The following is a 20,582-nucleotide window of genomic DNA, read 5'->3' as shown; positions in this document are numbered from 1 at the left end:
GTTGAAAAGTTTGAAAGACTTGAGCTTAAATTAATGTTTAGTATTAAAGAAGCCAAACATTGGATACATAATTCGTCAGTGGACACTTGATTAACATCATGAGTAAAACTGCATACGTAATGCTTTTAATTAATTTTGAGAAGTTATGCCCATGAAATATTTTTGAGCAGTTGTTATTATGAATTATCTTGGCAGAGCACTGTGCGACATTTCAGCCAATGTTGGTTTGTATCTCAAGCGTTAAAGTTTCAGTTTGTCATTCAGTATACATTAGTTCCCTTTATATCCCACAAATGCATAGTCTACCTTATGACCTATTATTATAGAGAGTTTTTTGTGTTAGAGGAATAAACCACAAGGAACGAAAGATTTTTACATCTGTTAGTGAAACCTAGCTGCAATTATAAGAGTCGAAGGATGTGAAAGAGAAATCATTGATGAGAAGGGAGTAAGACAGGGTTGTAGCACATGTTCGTCCTCATTCAATATGCAAAATGGGCAAATTACGGAGAAAATCAACGGAAATTTGGAAAGGGAATCAAAGCTGAAAGAGAATCAATAAAAACTTTGACATTTGCCATTGACACTGAAATTCTGAGAGACGTCAAAGGGCTTTGAACGTCAGTTGAACTGAATGAACACCGTCTTGTAAACAAGTTATAAGGTTAACATCACCATAGTTGAAACAAGGGTAAGCAATAAGGTAGAATTAAATAAGCGACGCCGAGGAAATTAGGAAATGACACGCCTAATGTAGCAACAAACCGTGGCCGAGGTAAGGAAAATATAAAATGCACATTGGCAATAACAATAAAAGCATGCCTGAAAAAAGGAGTTAGTTAACGTCTATTATCGATTAAAGTTTTAGGGAATATTTTATAAAGGTATTTTTATGGAGTGTAGCTCTGTATGGAAGTGAAATGTGGACAATAATGAGCAGTTCAGACAAGATGAAAATTAAAACTTTTAAAACACGCTGCTACAGACGAATGCTTAAGATTACTTAGATCGAATAACAAATAAGAAGGTACTGATTTTAACTGAGAAAATAGGACACTCCCCGAAGCATCAAGGAATTGTTTGATAATGAACGGTAGTGTTGACGGTAAAAATTATAAGAGGCCAAATCTTGAATACATTAAATACGTTCAAATGGATGTAGAACTTGGTACTTACGCAGAGATAAAGAGATGAAAAGATGAAGATAGATGCACAGAATAGACTAGTATGAAACACTACAGAAAACAAGTCTTCGGACTGAAGATCACATAAACAACAGTAATTAATTGTAGTGTTGATCTCGAAGCAAAATGCACTAGGATGTAACGACAGTAAAGCGGAATTACGATCTGGAAACTGTTGTTAGAAAAAGATCCACTCGTGATCTCAACGTTCCTGACATAAAGGAAGATAAATAGAAGATGATCCTGAGATAAAGGAAGATAAATAGAAGAATAGGTCTCTGGTCGACCATTCCACAGCACTAACAGAAACAAATCAGAGACTGAACGGACATTCCATCTCCAGTAATTACAGACAACCAATGCAACTACAAAGTTCGTAACAAGACGAGCTGCAGCATACAGTACATACATACAAATGAAATACAGTAATCAAATACTGCTACATCTACTGTTGTATTTTTTTATCAGTCACATTCAATTAAATGAATCAGCTGCAGACCAATCTCCTATATTATTTCTCATGCAATCTCATGTTACTGTTTGCGACTAGGGCGTCGCGTCTGCCTCCATAGTCTCACTAGTTACGACACAGCGGTATCGAAACATGTCTGGGGAAATATAAAAATAAACTAATTGCGAAACTTCCTGGCAGATTAAAACTGTGTGCCAGACCGAGACTCAAACTCGGGACCTTTGCCTTTCGCGGGCAAGTGCTCTAACAACTGAGCTACCCAAGAACGACTCACGCCCCGTCCTCACAGCTTTCCTTCAGCCCGTGCCTCGTCTCCTACTTTACAGAAGCTCTGAAGCTCTCCTCCGAACGTTGCAGAACTACCGCTCCTGAAAGAAACGATATTGCGGAGACATGGCTTAGCCATAGCCTGGGGGATGTTGCAAGTGCTTGCCCGCGAAAGGCAAAGGTCTCGAATTCGAGTCTCGGTCTGGCACACAGTTTTAATCTGCCAGGAAGTTTCATATCAGCGCACACTCCGCTGCAGAGTGAAAATCTCATTCTGTAAACTAATTGTGTTTGCATCAGGCTGATTTCCAAAATAACCCAGTTTTTAAATAGCAAACACGGAAGAACGAGAAGAGGAGCTTCAAACCTTAGTATTATGAAAATCTCACTAATTATGAACGATCATAGTAAGTACACCGGACTCCAGTGCTGTTTCAACGAAAATTTTTAAAGAATGCATGTAGGGAGGGCTCTGGTGGCGTGAACACAATTTTGAAGAGAAAAAGATTAATTGTGTTCACACAATATCTGGTAGACTGAGATAGTTAAGGTAAGTGATTTAATCTCCTCCACGACTACATTTTTGTAACAACAATTTCACATATCAACAGAAAACTATTGATAAACACAATCTCGTGTTCTCACGGGGTCGGCACATTATTTCCATGTTAGTAACAGAGGCTGGTCGGACGGCAAGCTCCGACTACAATTGCAATCCCTTTCCTTCACTACCTCCACCTCGTCTGGAACGGAATTTGTGTAACCCATTTGTCTGTGACAAGTGTTATCCCATGTGCGAGAGTACGCGCGTTTTACAAATGTTTGTGAATCGTGTAAGCGTGAAGCAACGTGAGTACCAGACCGGTATTCACCACGTCTGGTGTGTGAAACCACCTAAAAACCAAATACTGGCTGGTGGAAACAATGATCCTCTTCAATAGTACGCGGCTCAGATTCGATGGAGGGTGGGAGCGCCTCCCTGAGTATTGGATACCAGGTTATTTATAAACACACCCATACTAACTAAATTATTAACCATTAGTAAAAATATCACTGATGGGAACTACAAAATACAAGGTGCAGCCAATAAGATTCTGTTATGACTAAAATTTTAAAATTAAATATCCTCAGGAAGAATAGAATTTAGTGCCAAATAACGTGACTGCAGCAAGTTTAGCTCCATGTTTAGATGGAATAGCTACTATTGCTTTATTATAATGGTACAGTGCCCACCTATTAAAGACAAAGATATGACACGACAATAAAAACATCATATACTCTCATATGTATGTTCATTTCTGCGTAATAAATTTATGAGAGTTCGTTTTGTAGTAATAACTAATCACCACAAATGTTAATTAGACTCAAGGACCTAAGAGTTTATAATTACTTCACTGAAGACTGCAAACTGGTTTTATCGATTAATTAGAATTTAACAGTGTACCCTTAGAGATGAATAATTTATAATACAGTAGAATACCTTCGTTAAGGTCTACACTTCTGGGAATATACTAGTTTAGCCATGAAATTTATAAAATCTTTCCTTTAGGGGATTAAAATTATATATAAAATTGTGTCTGCATTCTTAGGACAGTCAATTGGTAACACATAACTGATATGGATTTCTACCTTATACGAGCATATTTCTATGATCTTTTGTATCTACGTTTATGTAAACAACTGTACAACAATTCCTGTGCTCGTGGTATATCAATACAGCAGTTAAGAGCTCTTAAAGTCTCCATCTCAGCAATGACGGATTCTGTACAGTTCGATAGTTCGCTCAGATGCCTTCTCAAGAAGATGTAAAAGAAGGCAGAGGAAAAGTGAACACCTAACGAAACAACTGAGATGTGTAATTCCTCCAGTGGTTATGTAGAAATGGGCTAACTGTCTAACTGTCTTTTATCTTCGAACACGAATCCGTGGTCTTAATTAAGGTAAGGATTTACATTACAATGGATGAAAAATAGTTAAGGGGGAGAGGTAACTTCGATGTAACTGCTTTTTAAATACTGATTGTCAAAAGGAAAAGCATTCTTGAGAGCTCCACCTTACATATTTTGTCAGTCGATGTATTTACGAAGATCCATGGTTGAATTGGGTGTGGTGACTGTAGTGACATAATGAACCTCCGCCCCATCCCTCCCTCCCTCTCTCTCTCTCTCTCTCTCTCTCTCTCTCTTTCTCTCTCTCAGAGTTGTAGCAGGTTCCAGGTTCAGAATGAAGGGTGTTATTAGGTACCCCACTACAGACTGCGAAAGCATGGCGAGTTGATTAGCAGGAGGAAAGGTTTATGGAGCCAGATAGTATGTCTGCTAACAAATGACACGTGCAGTAGTTCATGTAACCAATTTATTTAGTGCATAATGTACAAGGGATGTATATTTGTTTCTTACAGCGAGTAGCGGCCGAGGACAGAAGCCAGCTTTGGAGTGTGGAGGGGGTTTGAATAAACAAGCAGACTTGGGTGTCGCAACCAGTACTCATGATCTACCCACAACAGCAGGCAGCTGCAGAGTAGAATTACGTCGTCGACACTCTGATAAGCGAAGAAGAGCAGTGTCAGGTCACAGGTGGAGGCTAGCTACGATGGTCACCACAGAAGTCGGTCGCTGGAAGTCACGCTCGCCAGTTACTCAGGCCCAGGTTTGAACCATGGACCGCCATGTAGGCAACCTGAACTCGGTGGAGGTAGGTCAGCAGATTGTCCTCCAGCTGCAAGGCACCACTCTCAGCTCTAGCCCGGCATGCAGTCTGTAGCGGATGCAGCGTCTAGTAACAGCAACCAGATGACTCATTCCAGGTCGGCAACTGTCGTGGAGTATCTCTCGAAGCTGGCTCTGGCGGCGACTCACTGGATAGCCCAAACAGATATTATCTGTGGTGATTCAGCCCACCACGGTTTTTCCAGGTCATCGTTGTTCATATATGTTGTGTACATAGTTCCGCGTAGTCATTGCATACACAACTTTCCCACTAGAGCGGGCGCCGATAAGCACAACAGCGCAGGCGCAGCGCTCGTCCGTCTCCGCACTATACGAGTACGAGATGGCGCTGTCTTAGAGACGGACCAAATTGTGCTTCCGCCGATCCGCGTATTAATATGTAACGCAGCCAAAGAGATTGCTGCTAACGTAGAACCCTTTCTCCTCGCGGATCACACTCGCGCAGTGACACCTAAACGCGCGAGGTATTTCAACGAGTGTACAAACCTCCGATTAGTCAGTCTGCATCAGTTTACATTAGTCTGCCTTAGTCTGCATTAGTCTGCATTAGTCTATAGACAAGTTTCAGTCTGCGCCTAATAAGATTACCATATTCCTGTACATAGCCATGAACATAAATGTATAGACACTTTCTCAAGTATCAGAGATATGTGAGAATAAGATTAAGGTACCAAGACTAAAGGAACTTATGATTGTCAACTGTAAACAGCATCCAGAATCAAGTTACGTAATATCTACGAGGGTCGGTCAAAAAGTAATGCCTCCCACTTTTTTTCTACTTAAAAAAATTAAGTTAAGTGAAAAATTTGAATTTGGCGCCATTCCTCAAACCTTCTTCTGCAATCCACTGCAGTAGTAACTTTCTGTGTCAACAGGTGGCAGCACAGCAGAAGTTTGTAAGATGGCCGACATCGATGTTCGTTTGAGACAGCGTTGTGTGATTGAATTCTTGAATGCAGAAGGTGAAACGCCCATACACATTCATGAAAGACTGAAGAAGGTGTATGGTGTTGTGACAGTGGATGTCAGCACTGTTAGACGATGGGTTCGTCGTTGTAAGGAAGCTGAAGGGCAAACACCGTTGACTGACGAAAAGCGGAGCGGCAGGCCGGTGAGTGCAGTGACTCCACACAACATTCAGCAAGTTGATGACATCATTCGTGGTGACCGTCGGGTGACTGCAGATGAAGTGTGTTCGCCCAACAAAATCAATGGCAGATGTTCTTCTTTTGCATGACAATGCAAGACCGCACACCAGTCGTCACACCTCTGACGAGATTGTCAAAATTGGATGGGAAGTTTTACCTCATCCCCCATACAGCCCTGACCTGGCACCATCAGACTTCCATCTGTTCGGGCCACTAAAAGAAGCTCATCGTGGGATTCATTTTGAAGATGAGGAGGCCGTCAAAACATCCGTGCGTCAATGGCTTAGGAAGCAGAGCTGTGATTTTTACCGTGCTGGGATACATGCCCTTGTTCAAAGATGGACCAAAACTGTAGAGATGGGCGGAGATTACATTGAAAAATGACAAAATGATCCTCAATGTTGTGGTTTTCAACCTATGTAATTGCATTTAAATTTCCTGACAATTAAACGTAGAAAAAAAATAGGAGGCATTACTTTTTGACTGACCCTCGTATGATTTTTATTATCTTAATAAATGTTTGTGAAAATTAATCAAGTTCTGTTTAAAGTTGGTCACCGTGAATCTGCTACTCTAAGCGTGCAAGTGGCGTATCTATCGTCTGATCTAACGGCAGAAGATAAACACGCCACGATAAGACCACGAGACATATTGCTGACACTCGCCTACTTCGTTAGAGCGACAAGTAACATAATCTGATGGTGTTTGTACCGAAGGTCTTACAGTACGCACACCACAATAAAATAGACCAAGGAAGTGGCACAGTGCTGGCCCTGAACATGTGGTAATCCAGGTCATCATGGCGTCAATCGCTCGCTCTGCCAGTGGTTTGGCAAGTGGGGCAGTGGAATTTGGGCTGAATATGTGGTTCTAGTGTAAGACAGGCCGTAATTCCTGTTGCGTAATGAATGTGTTTGTCTTGATGTGTATTGATATTAATGTATTCCATTTGTCATTAAAATATTATTGTGGTGTTCAGTCCAAAAACTGCTTGGGTCCAGCTCACACGATAGCCTATCCTGTGCAAGCCTCTTTATCTCTACACAAGTGCTCCAGCCCACCTGCTTCCTGTACTTAAGCTCTCGGCTCCCTCTAGAATGTTCATCATCCCTCAATCCTAACTCTCCCCTCCATTATAGAACTGACAATTAGTTGATGCCTCAAGAGGTGTCGTATCAACCAACCCCATGCTTAATCAGATTTGTGCCACATATTTCTAATCGACCCAGTTCGACACCGAATTCATTCATTACTTATACGATCTACCCATATAATCTTAAACACTGTTCTGTTATTTGTAATACTTATCTCCCACGTTTAATTTCCGTATGAGGCCACACTATAGACACATACTTTTAGAAAAAACTGCCAGTCCCTTAAATTTGTAGAAACACTACTCTTAAATTTTCATTTTAAATTTCTCTCCTTCAACCATTGGCATTTAATTCCCTCCCACGTGACAAAATGCATATATTACTTTCAGTGTTTCTTGTTCTTACTCACTCAACGTTACGTGATTTAATTACTGTATACTTCATCATTCGTGTCTTACGGTCATTGGTGTTTATCTTATAAAAATTTTTCTAGAAACTAATCATTCTCTGTGGTTCATTTACTTTTTGCTTAAGGTCTAGGTGAAGTAATATGGGGAATAATTTACAAACTTCACCCACTCACTTCTCAACTATTTCCTTTCTTTTACGTTGTTGGGCTTTTGTAACAACAGTCTCCATTCTGCACAAATAGTAATTAATTTTCTCTCCTTCTATTTCATCCCTGATACATTCAGAATTTCAAAGATTTTACTTCATACAAAGTTTATCAATTCGCATTTTGTCTTGAAGGTAGCCTACTAGTAAGAAGATTAATTTTTGCAAATGGGTAATGAATACCGCTTCGATAATTCGAGAGACAACTTTGAGTTTACGTTACAAAATTGCTTAATTCTGCTAAATGTTTAACGTCATTTATTTTCACTTTCGATTATTTAAGTTGACCGATTCTTTTCAAGCAGTTATTGGCACGATATGTCACATCGTTAAACGTTGTCACGTAAGATATAGAGTTACGCATATGTTCCTTGACTGTTTCTCTGAAGCCTTTCAGGTCAAGAAGCCTCTGGCCCAACTCATTGCTGACTGCTTGGACGGTAGATGAGACAGCGCATGATATTGTATTTAAACCAAATCAGTTGATGGTGCAAACTGTTGGAGACGACATAAGCAGTAAATTTTAATATTCCTTTAGTAGTCTTTTCAGTTAATGTTTTTATTATTACCGTGAAGTCTTGTGCAATGTTCGGTAAAATGAGATAATACACGAATTTAGGGAATATTTAGTATGATGTGTACGATTGTTTCAAAATCCGAAAGATTGCTAATTCATATTTCGTTATCACGTAACTGAACATAAGGCAGGCCATAAATGGCCCAAAATTATTGATTAAGGTCATTATATAGGGCGTTTCACGTTCGACGTAAGTGCTGCGTCCCGCATTGCACGTAAACCGACGTCACAATGATTTTCTTAGTAATCAACATTTTCCGAAATTCAGTATGTGTGCTACATTTAGGAATGTAGACGCTTGTATGTGTAAAAACAAGATAAGGTGGATAAAACCTTACGTCATTTCTTGTATCAACGCGAAGAAAGTTTTAGCCTGATTTTCGAGGGTTGGTCTGATGATGAATCCTTTACAACGAAACTAATACGTTGTCTTCCATTCATTTGTGAACGCGAACTAGATGTTTCGCAGCGTAGCAAAACAGAGGAAGTCACGCAGGAGAGGGTAACTCTAGAAATCGTCAATAGAAACGACTATAAATGCACTGTTTCCCATATAATTTGCAGCATAATCAAGGTATTATGCAACAAAGGCCTAATTAGCATGAGGTACTGGATATGCTAATGGTCAGCATTTCAGAGCCACCGCACAGAATACTTAGAAGTAACGTAACATTCTGTATAGAAGGAGAATAGACAGCGGGTTTCTTATTCAGCATTTCTCATTTGCATGAGGCTGCTTTCCGTTTGTGAGTAGCTTGTCTAGAGACGAGGTCTAGAGGAAGCGTTTTTGACAAGCAGTGAAAAACTCTTGTTTCAACCTGACTTCCTCTTATATTTCGAATGAAAATCAGTATTGACGGCAGAAGACTTCCGACATAAGGCACACTCGTTCTGAGAATGGCGCTGGCAAACAGGGCGGAGGAGCGGAGAGAGGTGCAGGGCACTCTTTTAGCCCTAAACGGCGAATAAATGAGCGATGACCAACGGCAGGAGAGTGTTGAATTCAATGGGAAAAAAACGGAATTAAAAATACATTATACCTATGCACAGGGTATGAGGCCTGTAATAGGATAAGTGTCGCTGATAAAAGATTCCGAATTAATCCCCCAATTCGAGTCTCCGTGAGAGGACCTCGAAGGTGGAGGTAGCCATGGGGAAAGGAAACAATGATGAACAAAAGCAAAACATTCTACGAGAATGAGCACAGAATGTCAGAACTATGAGCCTGACAGGGGAGCTAAACAATATGAAGAAGGAAATATTTTCTGTATGTAGGGGGTCACTGAAATGAAATACGAAGCAGACAAGGATTTGTGGTCTAACGAAAATACGGTTATATCATCAGCAGCAGAAAATGGTATAACGGGAGTAGGAATTTGGTAAGCTCTTCGTCACTACCACATTGTGATCTGTTTATATCTGCTTTCTACACAGAACGTATCAGAATTACTAACGCCCGCTTGGACGGTAAGATAAGAGAGTCGTCAGCGACACCAAATACCGTCACTATCACAATTAGTGGTATATGAAAGTGTGTGAGGGAAAGAGGGAAAGCCAGCGGCGGTGGTCTCGCGGTTCTAGGCGCGACGTCCGGAACCGTGCGACTGCTACGGTCGCTGGTTCGAATCCTGCCCCGGGCATGGATGTGTGTGATGTCCTTAGGTTAGTTAGGTTAAAGTAGTTCTAAGTTCTAGGGGACTGATAACCACAGCAGTTGAGTACCATAGTGCTCAGAGCCATTTGAACCATTTTTTTGAAAGAGGGAAAGGGGTGGTGGCTCCAAGTGATACGTCGAATGCGCGGAAAAATTTTCTCGTAACAGTCCTGGAGATTTGAAAGTGGTTTTGGGGGAATGAGTGGATGAACGCAGTACGGGGCGCTATGGACTTGGCATTAGAAATGACTGAACAGAAAGGCTAATGGAGTTCTGCAATAAATTCCAGCTAGTAACGTCGAATACTTTGTTCAAGGATCAGAAGAGGAGTTACATGTGGAAAAGTCCCAGAGACATGGGAAAAGTCCAGCTGTACTACGTCATGTTCAGAGAGACATTTTTGAAATCAGATATTGTATTGGAAGGCATACCCTGGAGCAGATATGGACTCAGTCATAACGTAAAAATGGTGGTGAGTAGACTGAAGGTCAAGAAAAAAGTACCGAGAAACCACTGCGGAAGAAAGTGGAACACTGAATGTCTGATGAAGGCTGAGACGCATGATGTGGATGTTGCAGTAAGTAATATCGTAGTATATATTTCAACTATAGAGGAGTGGAGCAGTGGACTGACCAAAATGTTCAGAGAAATACAGGAACACAGTTGTAAATCACTTGGGAATGAAATAAATAGGAAGTCGTGGGACGCCAAGGCAAACTGGCTCCTGTAAAAATGTAAAGGAACAGAAAAAGAAATTATGGTTGGAAGGTCTGACTCAGGAAAAGAAAAAAGATTTGGTGAAATTAATGGCAAAGGTGGCAACATTAAGAGTAGGATGGGAATTCTACTGTTAAACGTAGAGGAGAGAGCAGATAAGTAGAAAGTACATGGAAGGCCTCTAAATGGGAGAGGAATTTTCTGATGACGTGACAGAAGAATTTATTTTTAGGGGATCTAATTTTAGGTTCAGAATTTAAGAGAGCTTTGGAAGATTTAAGCTGCTGAGGGGGTGGAGACTGCTGCATACTCGGTTGGAGATACAACGCGCAAAAGATGACAGGCAAAAGTTAGTTAAAAATTTGCATCTGTGGAAAGATCGGCGCGTGGAATATACAGCTGGCACCGCCATATCTCAGCAATAGCTCTTTCCGAGACACGATGAAGTTCTAGTCCTACGTAAAATCGATGAGCGAGACGAATGCTAGTATCCAGTCACCCGTTTACAAGTTTAGGGTTGCAATAGAAAAAAGAAAGCTGAAGATATAAAATTCGTCTGTAAGAAATCATTCGCCCAGAAAGAAAGTACAAACATACAGTAGTTGATCGCAGCACAGACTCCCGTATGGAGGACGTAATAATAGGTTACTGAAAGTGTTGGAAACAAATAATTCGCCTACTGCGGATGGAATCCCAATTCGGCTTTACAGACAGTATTCCATTGCATTGGCCGCTTACTTAGCTTGTATTTGTCACGAATATCGCATCCAGCACAAAGTCTCCATCGACTCGAAAAAAGCGCATGTTATCTCTTTGTATAACAAGTGTGAAAGAACGGACAGTGAAAACTAGCGTCAAATATCCTTAACACCACTTTTCTGCGGAATTTTTGAACTTATTCTGTGTTAGAATGTAACAGTTTCCCTAGAGACTGAAAGGCCTGTGTCTACAATACAGCGAGGGTTTAGAAAGAGTCTCTCATGAGGAACTCAGCTTTCCGTTTTTTTGCACGCTATATTGCGAAGCATGGATGAAGGGCAACTGGCAGATTCGATATCCTGAATTGCCGGAAACCGTTTAACACTGTGCCCAACTGCAGACTGTTAACGAATATATGAGCTTACGGAATACCTTCCCAGATATGCATGTGCCTCGAAGACAAGTAATAAATCCCAGAACGTTGTCCTGGTGAAGTGTGACAGGGGCGCTCTCATTCTCTATGTACAGAAATAAGTTGACTGACAGAGTGAGCATCAGTCTGCGATTGTTTGATTATGTCACAGTGGTGTAGGGGAAGGCGTCGCCGTTGAGTGACTGAAGGAGGACAAAAGATGAATTAGCCAAAATTTATATTTGGTATGATGAATGGCAGCTAGGTCTTAATGTAGAAAAAACGTAAATTTACGCAGATGATGGGCAAAGCAATCCCGTAATGTTCGAATACAAGCTTAGTAGCTTGTTGCTAGTCACGGTCACCTCGAATAAATATCTATGTATAACGTTAGAGAGTGATATTACATGAAACGAGGACGTAAGGACGGTAGTACGAAAGGAGCCCGATTTGTAATATATTTCAAGGAAAATGACATGAAATGGTTATCACATGTAGAAGAGATGGTGTCTTTGACACCATTGAACCAAAGCCGTTGCCCGAGTGGCAGAATCGATGGTAAGAAGGGGCGCGCGGAGGCACTGGTAGTTCCTGTTTCATTCTCTTAAAGGTAGGATGCAAGGCTTTAAGCCAGTGGCTAGCTGTGAGAATTTAGCTGTTGGCCTATGGACGGAGCATAATACAGCTTCGTAAGGTAATGAAATTTTGTATATTTAGTTTTAAGTATGCAGCAAGGCAATGTGGATTTTGCTAATTTTTACAGTAGTGACCCTTGAATATAGGAACCAAGTATTTGCCATCAGGTTTAATGTAGAGGTTGAGTAGGTATACCCAAATTGAAATATTTTGTGTGTTTTGTAATCCTGATACAGACAAGTTAATTTTGGAATTTATTTTGTCAAATGATGTAAGACTCTTTGTCAGTAAGTGAGAATTGTAGAAGGGTTGAGAAGTTCATTTATTTTGAAGTTAACGCAGAATGTTTCATATCAGATTATGCGAAGGAGAAACTTTAGTTTGAATATAATTTTTGAACTAAAGAATTCGGCATATCCCGCTGTAGGTACCTCACCCTCTTCCATATCTTGTTTGTTTCAATCCAATGAGTATTCTTTTAAAGAAATGATTTTTCAATTTTTCAGTCAGAGTCATAAAAATATTAACGTGCCAGAATTAGAAAAGAATTAATGTTTGTAACAGTTTCAATGCGGGCAGCGCTGAGCCAATATCCAAAATTATCACTGGACATTCGCAAGGTTATTCATTTATCAACTAATCTACTGACATCATTTGTATGAAGCTATTTTGCGGCCGGCATTGAACTTCGCTGAGGCAAGATTGAATATTGTGTATGCATACAAAGGAGAGAACAGAATACCAAGATTACATCCGTTGCGATCAAGAGCTACGAAAAATGTATTTCATTGTGTATTTGCATAGGTAATTTTGTCATTTTATTGCACAGCGCCATAGAACTCGGTGCTCACGGGACTAAGTAAATTTCAGAGGGATTGATTTTCATTATAGGCATTACATACTGGTTTTCAAGATTATCCTTCTCCGATAACATCACGTTGCAATTTGAAGTCATTCTGACCAGTGGTGTTATTTCTACAGTGGTTTGAAAATTTAACTTTCATTGTAATCACCCTGCATATCCCATTTTTAGAATGTGCCTCTTATGTGTGGTGTGTTGGGTGTTTTCTGTAAATTTCTGTTATAATTCTTTTTTGTAGTGCTATTTTATTTCGTTTCGGATGCTTCGTATTCCTTAAAACGTACGAGTTGATGGTAGCAAACATGTCAGCTTCTAATATGGTGTAGTCACCCTCCGGGCCCGTTGACGGATCTTCTCCTATTGTGTGCCTTTTATCTGAGCTGGACCACGTTATTTCTTGATAAGATTCTTGTGCAACTAAAATTTCATATCGCGTGCCAAACTGTTTTTACTCCGTATTTTTTGTACTTACGAACTGAGCAATTTCTTTCCAATTGCTGACCATGTGGCTGACCGATGAAATTAGTTACATTCTGGTCCAGTGCGTATAAGGCTAGTGCACACAATTGGCCTCATGGATTCTCCCGTTCTTCCTGTACAGACTGTATGTACGTGCGTGTGTTTTGACGATTCCTTCCTTTTACTTATCCTCTTCCGTTCCCACGTGTTGAGGTACGATTTATGAACTGCGTACTGTATTGTACGATGAGTGTCAACTACGTCCATTCCCTTGCGATCGTGATATTCATTTAGCATGGTTTGTGTAATTTCATCGGAAAATAAATGCTCAAGGATTTCGTAATTGTGAACCTAAGCTTATTTCGTTAAATCTACTCAGTGATTCTGCCTGTCTTCTTCAAAGTCGTATGGTTATCAGCCCCCTCAATAATTACACCTGTTTGATTTTTTTTAAATATTTCATGTGTTAAAGCGAGAAGATTTATGTGAATTTGATCAAATGTTAATCAGGGAGTTAACTTTCCATCTGTTCATTTTAATCTTAACTTAAATAGTTATTCCTCAACTTCTAGATTACTTGATTGAGGCTTACTCGTTGTAAACGACCACTAAATTTGCTTTCATCCTGAACACTGACGAGATCCTGCTAGAAGAAATGAGAGTAGGGACCACTCAAGTTCAAATAATTAAGTTTTTCATGTTGATTGTGATATGTAGGTCAGTTCTACAGTAGCTATCCATCATGTCGCACGTATTAATAAGTGCTCAGTGTACCGAAATGGTAGCGGGGTATGTGTTTTGCAATGGAAACGCTGCTTGTTCAGAAAACTGTAGGCGATTTAATTATGGCACAGTATAATATCCCAGAGACTACTCGTCCTTTCACTAAACGGCATACGACTGGTGTAGTGCCTGGCAGTCGTTTTTCATTCGAACGCGGTAATAGAAGAGTGTGATCGAAGTAGAAGACATTATTTTAGTTTTAGAACGAAGTCCTTCAACAAACATAAGCAGAATTTTCTGTACGTCCCTGTGATTTACGTATAAGGATACGGCGGACATTAAGAGTGCACGGCCTCTACAATCATTTTCTTTTTATCCGTGCCATACGAAGATGTGGCACTACAGCGTTCACCTAATTGGCACCTTGTGGTGATCGAGGCATCATCACAGAGTCCGTGTTGACATTTATCTTCCTTCAAAGACGAAAATTTGCTGACACACAATTTGTAATGGGACTCTTCGTTCTTGTAAAGGTCGAACGAACAATATGCCTGTTCTCTCGTGCGCTAGACGTGTAAGCCGCTGAGATCATGCGTGGCCTTGAGCACTGCATTCATGGATCACAGATTCCACACGCATATGACAGTCGTGTCTTCCAGAATACTGGAGATGCAGGAACGCCAGAATGACGCATTTTGGCGATTTGCAGTCTTCCCGCCTTCTTTATTTTCGTTTTGAGCCATCGCTCTTGTACGTGGTTTGATGCGGCTCTTCAAAAATTCTTCTCCTGGTCCCAGCTGTTCATCTCAGATTAGCACTGACAACCTACACCCTCAATTTGCTTTAGTTAGTTAGTTATACCAATAGCATACATGGAAGAACCTTGGAGATACTAAAAGGTATCAAATAGATTATATAATGGTAAGACAGAGATTTAGGAATCAGGTTTTAAATTGTAAGACATTTCCAGGGGCAGACGTGGACTCTGACCACAATCTATTGATTATGACCTGTAGACTAAAACTGAAGAAACTGCAAAAAGGTGGGAATTTAAGGAGATAGGACCCGGACAAACTGAAAGAACCAGTGGTTGTACAGAGTTTCAGGAAGAGCAAAAGGGAACAATTGACAGGAATGGGGGAAAGAAATACAGTAGAAGAAGAATGGGTGGCTCAGAGGGATGAAGGAGTGAAGGCAGCAGAGGATCAAGTAGGTAAAAAGACGAGGGCTAGTAGAAATCCTTGGGTAACAGAAGAAATATTGAATTTAATTGATGAAAGGAGAAAATATAAAAATGCAGTAAATGAAGCAGGCAGAAAGGAATGCTAACGTCTCAAAAATAAGATCGATAGGAAGTGCAAAATGGCTAAGCAGGGATGGCTAGATGACAAATGTAAGGAAGTTGAGGCGCATATCACTAGGGGTAAGATAGATACTGCCTACAGGAAAATTAAAGAGACCTTTGGAGTACCACTTGTATGAACATCAAGAGCTCAGATGGAAACCCAGTTCTAAGCAAAGAAGGGAAAGCAGAAAGGTGGAAGGAGTATATAGAGGGTCCTTACACGTGTGATGTACTTGAGGACAATATTATGGAAATGGAAGAGGATGTAGATGAAGATGAAATGGGAGATACGATATTGCGTGAAGAGTTTGACAGAGCACTGAAAGACCGAAGTCGAAACAAGACCCCGGGAGTAGAGAACATTCCATTAGAACTACTGATAGCCTTGGGAGAGCCAGTCCTGACAAAACTCTACCATCTGGTGAGAAAGATGTATGAGACAGGCGAAATACCCTCAGACTTCAAGAAGAATATAATAATTCCAATCCCAAAGAAAGCAGGTGTTGACACATGTGAAAATTACCGAAATATCAGTTTAATAAGTCACAGCTGCAAAATACTAACACGAATTCTTTACAGACGAATGGAAAAACTAATAAAAGCCAACCTCGGGGAAGATGAGTTTGGATTCCGTAGAAATACTGGAACACGTAGGGCAATACTGACCTTACGACATATCTTAGAGGAAAAATTAAGGAAAGGTAAACCTACGTTCCTAGCATTTGTACACTTAGAGAAAGCTTTTGACAATGTTGACTGGAATACTCTCTTTCAAATTCTAATGGTGGCAGGGGTAAAATACAGGGAGCGAAAGGCTATTTTCAATTTGTACAGAAACCAGATGGCACTTAAAAGAGTTGAGGGACATGAAAGAGAAGCAGTGGTTGGGAAGGGAGTAAGACATGGTTGTAGCCTCTCCCCGATGTTATTCAATCTGTATATTGAGCAAGCAGTAAAGGAAACAAAAGAAAAATTCGAAGTAGGTATTAGAATCCATGGAGAAGAAATAAAAACTTTGAGGTTCGCCGATGACATTGTAATTCTGTCAGAGACAGCAAAGGACTTGGAAGAGCAGTTGAACGGAATGGACAGTGTCTTGAAAGGAGGATATAACATAAACATCAACAAAAGCAAAACGAGGATAATATAATGTAGTCAAATTAAGTCGGGTGTTGCTGAGGGAATTACATTAGGAAATGAGACACTTAAAGTAGTAAAGGAGTTTTGCTATTTGGGGAGCAAAATAACTGATGATGGTAGAAGTAGAGAGGATCTAAAATGTAGACTGGCAATGGCAAGGAAAGCGCTTCTGAAGAAGAGAAATTTGTTAACATCGAGTATACATTTAAGTGTCAGGAAGTCATTTCTGGAAGTATTTGTATGAAGTGTAGCCATGTATGGAAGTGAAACGTGGACGATAAATAGTTTGGACAAGAAGAGAATAGAAGCTTTCGAAATGTGGTGCTACAGAAGAATGCTGAAGATTAGATGGGTAGATCACATAACTAATGAGGAAGTATTGAATAGGATTGGGGAGAAGAGAAGTTTGTGGCACAACTTGACCAGAAGAAGGGATCGGTTGGTAGGACATGTTCTGAGACATTGAGGGATCACCAGTTTAGTATTGGAGGGCAGTGTGGAGGGTAAAAATCGTGGAGGGAGACCAAGAGAGGAATACACTAAGCAGATTGAGAAGGATATAAGTTGCAGTAGGTACTGGGAGATGAAGAATCTTGCACAGGATAGAGTAGCATGGAGAGCTGCATCAAACCAGTCTCTGGACTGAAGACCACAACAACAACAACATACCAATAGCTGTTTCCTTCTACAGATTTCACACTCTACAGCTCCTTCTAGTTCCACGGCAGTTAGCCCGCCCGCTTGGCTGCGCGGACCAACGCGGTGTTTCCCAAGCGGGAAGGCGTGCTGGTACTAGGCATGAATCCGCCTGACGGGTTTGTGTCGAGGTCCGGTGTGCTGGCCAGCCTGTGGATGGTTTTTAAGGTGGTTTTCCATTTGCCTCGGTGAGTGCAGGCTGGTTTCCCTTATTCCGCCAATGTCGCCGATTGCTGCGCATACGCTGTCTCCACGTATGCGTACACCATACTCACTCTACCAGTCAAAAATTTTGGGCTACACTGGTCTGGAAAGAGACGTGTTTCTGGGGGGGGGGGGGGGGAGTCCACTATGGGCCAAACCGCACGGTAACCCTTGGTTCGGTGTGTGGCGGTGGCGGGATGGGTGGACTGCTGTGGCCTGTTGTGGGGGTGTGGACCACTGTGGGCTACGGCGGGAAGAAGTCTCTCCATCGTTTCTAGGCCCTCGTTTCAGTACACAATACACACACCTTGGCAGTTATTCCGTGACGTCTTAACACATGTCCTATCATCCTGTCCGTTCTTCTTGTCAGTGTTTCCCTCATAATCCCTTCTCCCCTGATTCTGTAGAGGGCCACCTGTTTCCTTACCTTATCGGTCCTCCTGATTTTCATCGTTCTTCTATAGCACCACATGCCACATCACTTACATTCTCTTCAGTTCCGGATATTCCACATTCACTGATTCAGTATCATAAAATAGTGTGCTCCAGATAGACATTCTCAGAAGTTTTTTACTAAAATTAAGGTCTATATTCGATACTAGTAGACTTCTCTCTCTAGGAATGACGTTTTTCATGTCCTCTTTGTTCGTCCGACAATTACTAATTTTGCAAGACAGCAGTATTCCTGGGCGTCGTCCTTTACGTGATCACCTATTTCGATGTTGTCATTCCATTCAACACATCCTGTACTTCACTTTCGCTAAGGGTACCAATGTTATCAGCTAATCTTATCTTGGATTTGCTTTCACCCTGAATTTTAATCATATTCTTCCACCTTTTCTTTAGTTCTGTCATTGCTTCTTCGATGCCGTAAACTAAAGTATATGGCAGCATTTCACACACACTCACAATATCTCTTTAGCAGACGAGATTAGGAATAGGAAACGTAACACAAAAATTTAGCATAGATACGTAATAGACATGGTTGTAGAGTACATATACTCTTAATAGGTCTATAGGTGTGTGAAACCTGAAAGATAAATTGAAAACTCAATAGATTTGAATGCTCATCTGCCACTGTTGCTGTCTAATGATGCACTTTGTTCTTTACCTTTTTCCCAGTATAAAGGATTAATACATCGACAACTAGCCGTGGTAAGAGGTAACAGAGACGAAGTCGGGTTAAAAATACCAATGCAATAGCTAATATAGAGTCGTTTCAAACTCAGACGACTGGAGTTGCAGTTGTCTATGACAAGCAGATCACCAGAGCGTATTGCTGTTGTTCGTGTTTTGTGCTTTTAGAAGGTCTAGTAGGTTATGTAAGGGGTGTCAACAGCATCAGGAGACGGAAATGGCTCGTAATCGTCTTACCATTACAGCACTTGTCGTAGTTTGAAAGGCTCTCCAATGTGGATCTCCATTTGGACTGCTGGTCGAATGCGCAGTATGCAAATTTGTTGGGCATTGGGATGTGATAGTGGCCCGATGTTGGGCTGCATGGGTATAGGACGGCAGGAAGACTCATCGTGAGAATCTGGTCCATTTCCGACCATTATAGGGAAGGCTCGCTATATTGTGCACCTATCACATCGTAGCCCTTTCACATCTGGGCCTGCCATCCGGGGCAACAGTAAGATAAGGTGGCAAAAGTCGTGAAATACCTCCTAATGTATTGCCACACTTTCTTTTTCCCAGCATATCGCAGCGACTAGGGCTGGCTTGGACTCAACAAGTCCTTAGAAGGATCCTGCAGAAACTGCCCCGCGCTGCCTCTGTAGCCATCCATAGTTGTGAAAGTGTTTCCGACGCAGGATTCTGTGCACGAACTTACCTTAGCATTAACTTTCATAAATATTCGATGGGATTCATGTTCGGCGGTCTGCGTGGCCACATCATTTGCTCGAACTGTTAAGAATATTCTTCAAACGAATAGCGAACAGTTGTGGCCCAGAGAAATGTCCCTTTGTCATTCGTAAAATTCCATTGTTGTTTAGGAACATGAAGTCCACTAATGGGTGGAGATGGTCTCCAACTAGCCAAACACGACCATTTCCAGACATTGAATGGTTCAGTTGGACCATTCAAAATCAACACTGCCCAAACATTATGGAGCCACCATCAGCTCGCACGATGCGTTGTTGACAACTGTGGTTCATAGCTTGATGAGGTCTCCGCCACAGTCTAACACCACAATCAGCTCTGACCAACTGAAATCAGGACTCATGCGACCAGTCCGTAGTTTTCTAGTCGTCTGTGGTATAACCGACATGGCCAGGAGGGGAGGTGCGGGCGATGTCATGCTGTTAACAAAGGCACTTACGTCGGTCGTCTGGTGCCATAGCCCATTAACGCCAAAATTCGCCGCACTTCCCTAACAGAAACTTTCGTCGTACGTCCGTCTTAAATTTTTGCTTTTATTTCACGAGATGTTGCTTGTCTGGTAGCACTGGTAACGCTACGCAAACGCTGCTGCACTCAGTCGTTAAGTAAAGGCTGCAGCCATAGCCCTGTTCCTGGTGATAGGTAATGCCTGAAATTTGGCACTCTCGGCACACTATGGATACTGTGAATCTCGGAATACTGAATTCCCTAACGGTTTCAGAAATGGAATGTCTCATGCGTCTAGCTCCAAATACCTTTCGGCCTTCGGCCTGATAATTCCCGTCGTGCGGCCACAATCACATCTGAAACTTTTTGATATGAATTACTTGAGTCCAAATGACAGCTCCGCAAAGCGCTTCTCTTTTATACCTTGCGTACGCGATTCTACCGCCATACGTGCATATCGCTATTCCATGACTTCTTTCATCTCAGAGTATGTTTTATCTCGTATCATTGATTGAAGCAGCTGCTAGATTAAACTCGTGCATAGGTTACCGTTAACACCATAACACAAACGGCGGAGTTTGCAGTGGTGCCGTGATCCGGCAATATGGACTGCTGATG

Source organism: Schistocerca gregaria, chromosome 7 (genome assembly GCF_023897955.1).
Source record: "Schistocerca gregaria isolate iqSchGreg1 chromosome 7, iqSchGreg1.2, whole genome shotgun sequence".
In the NCBI taxonomy this organism is placed as follows: Eukaryota; Metazoa; Arthropoda; class Insecta; order Orthoptera; family Acrididae; genus Schistocerca; species Schistocerca gregaria.
This window is presented reverse-complemented; position numbering follows the sequence as displayed.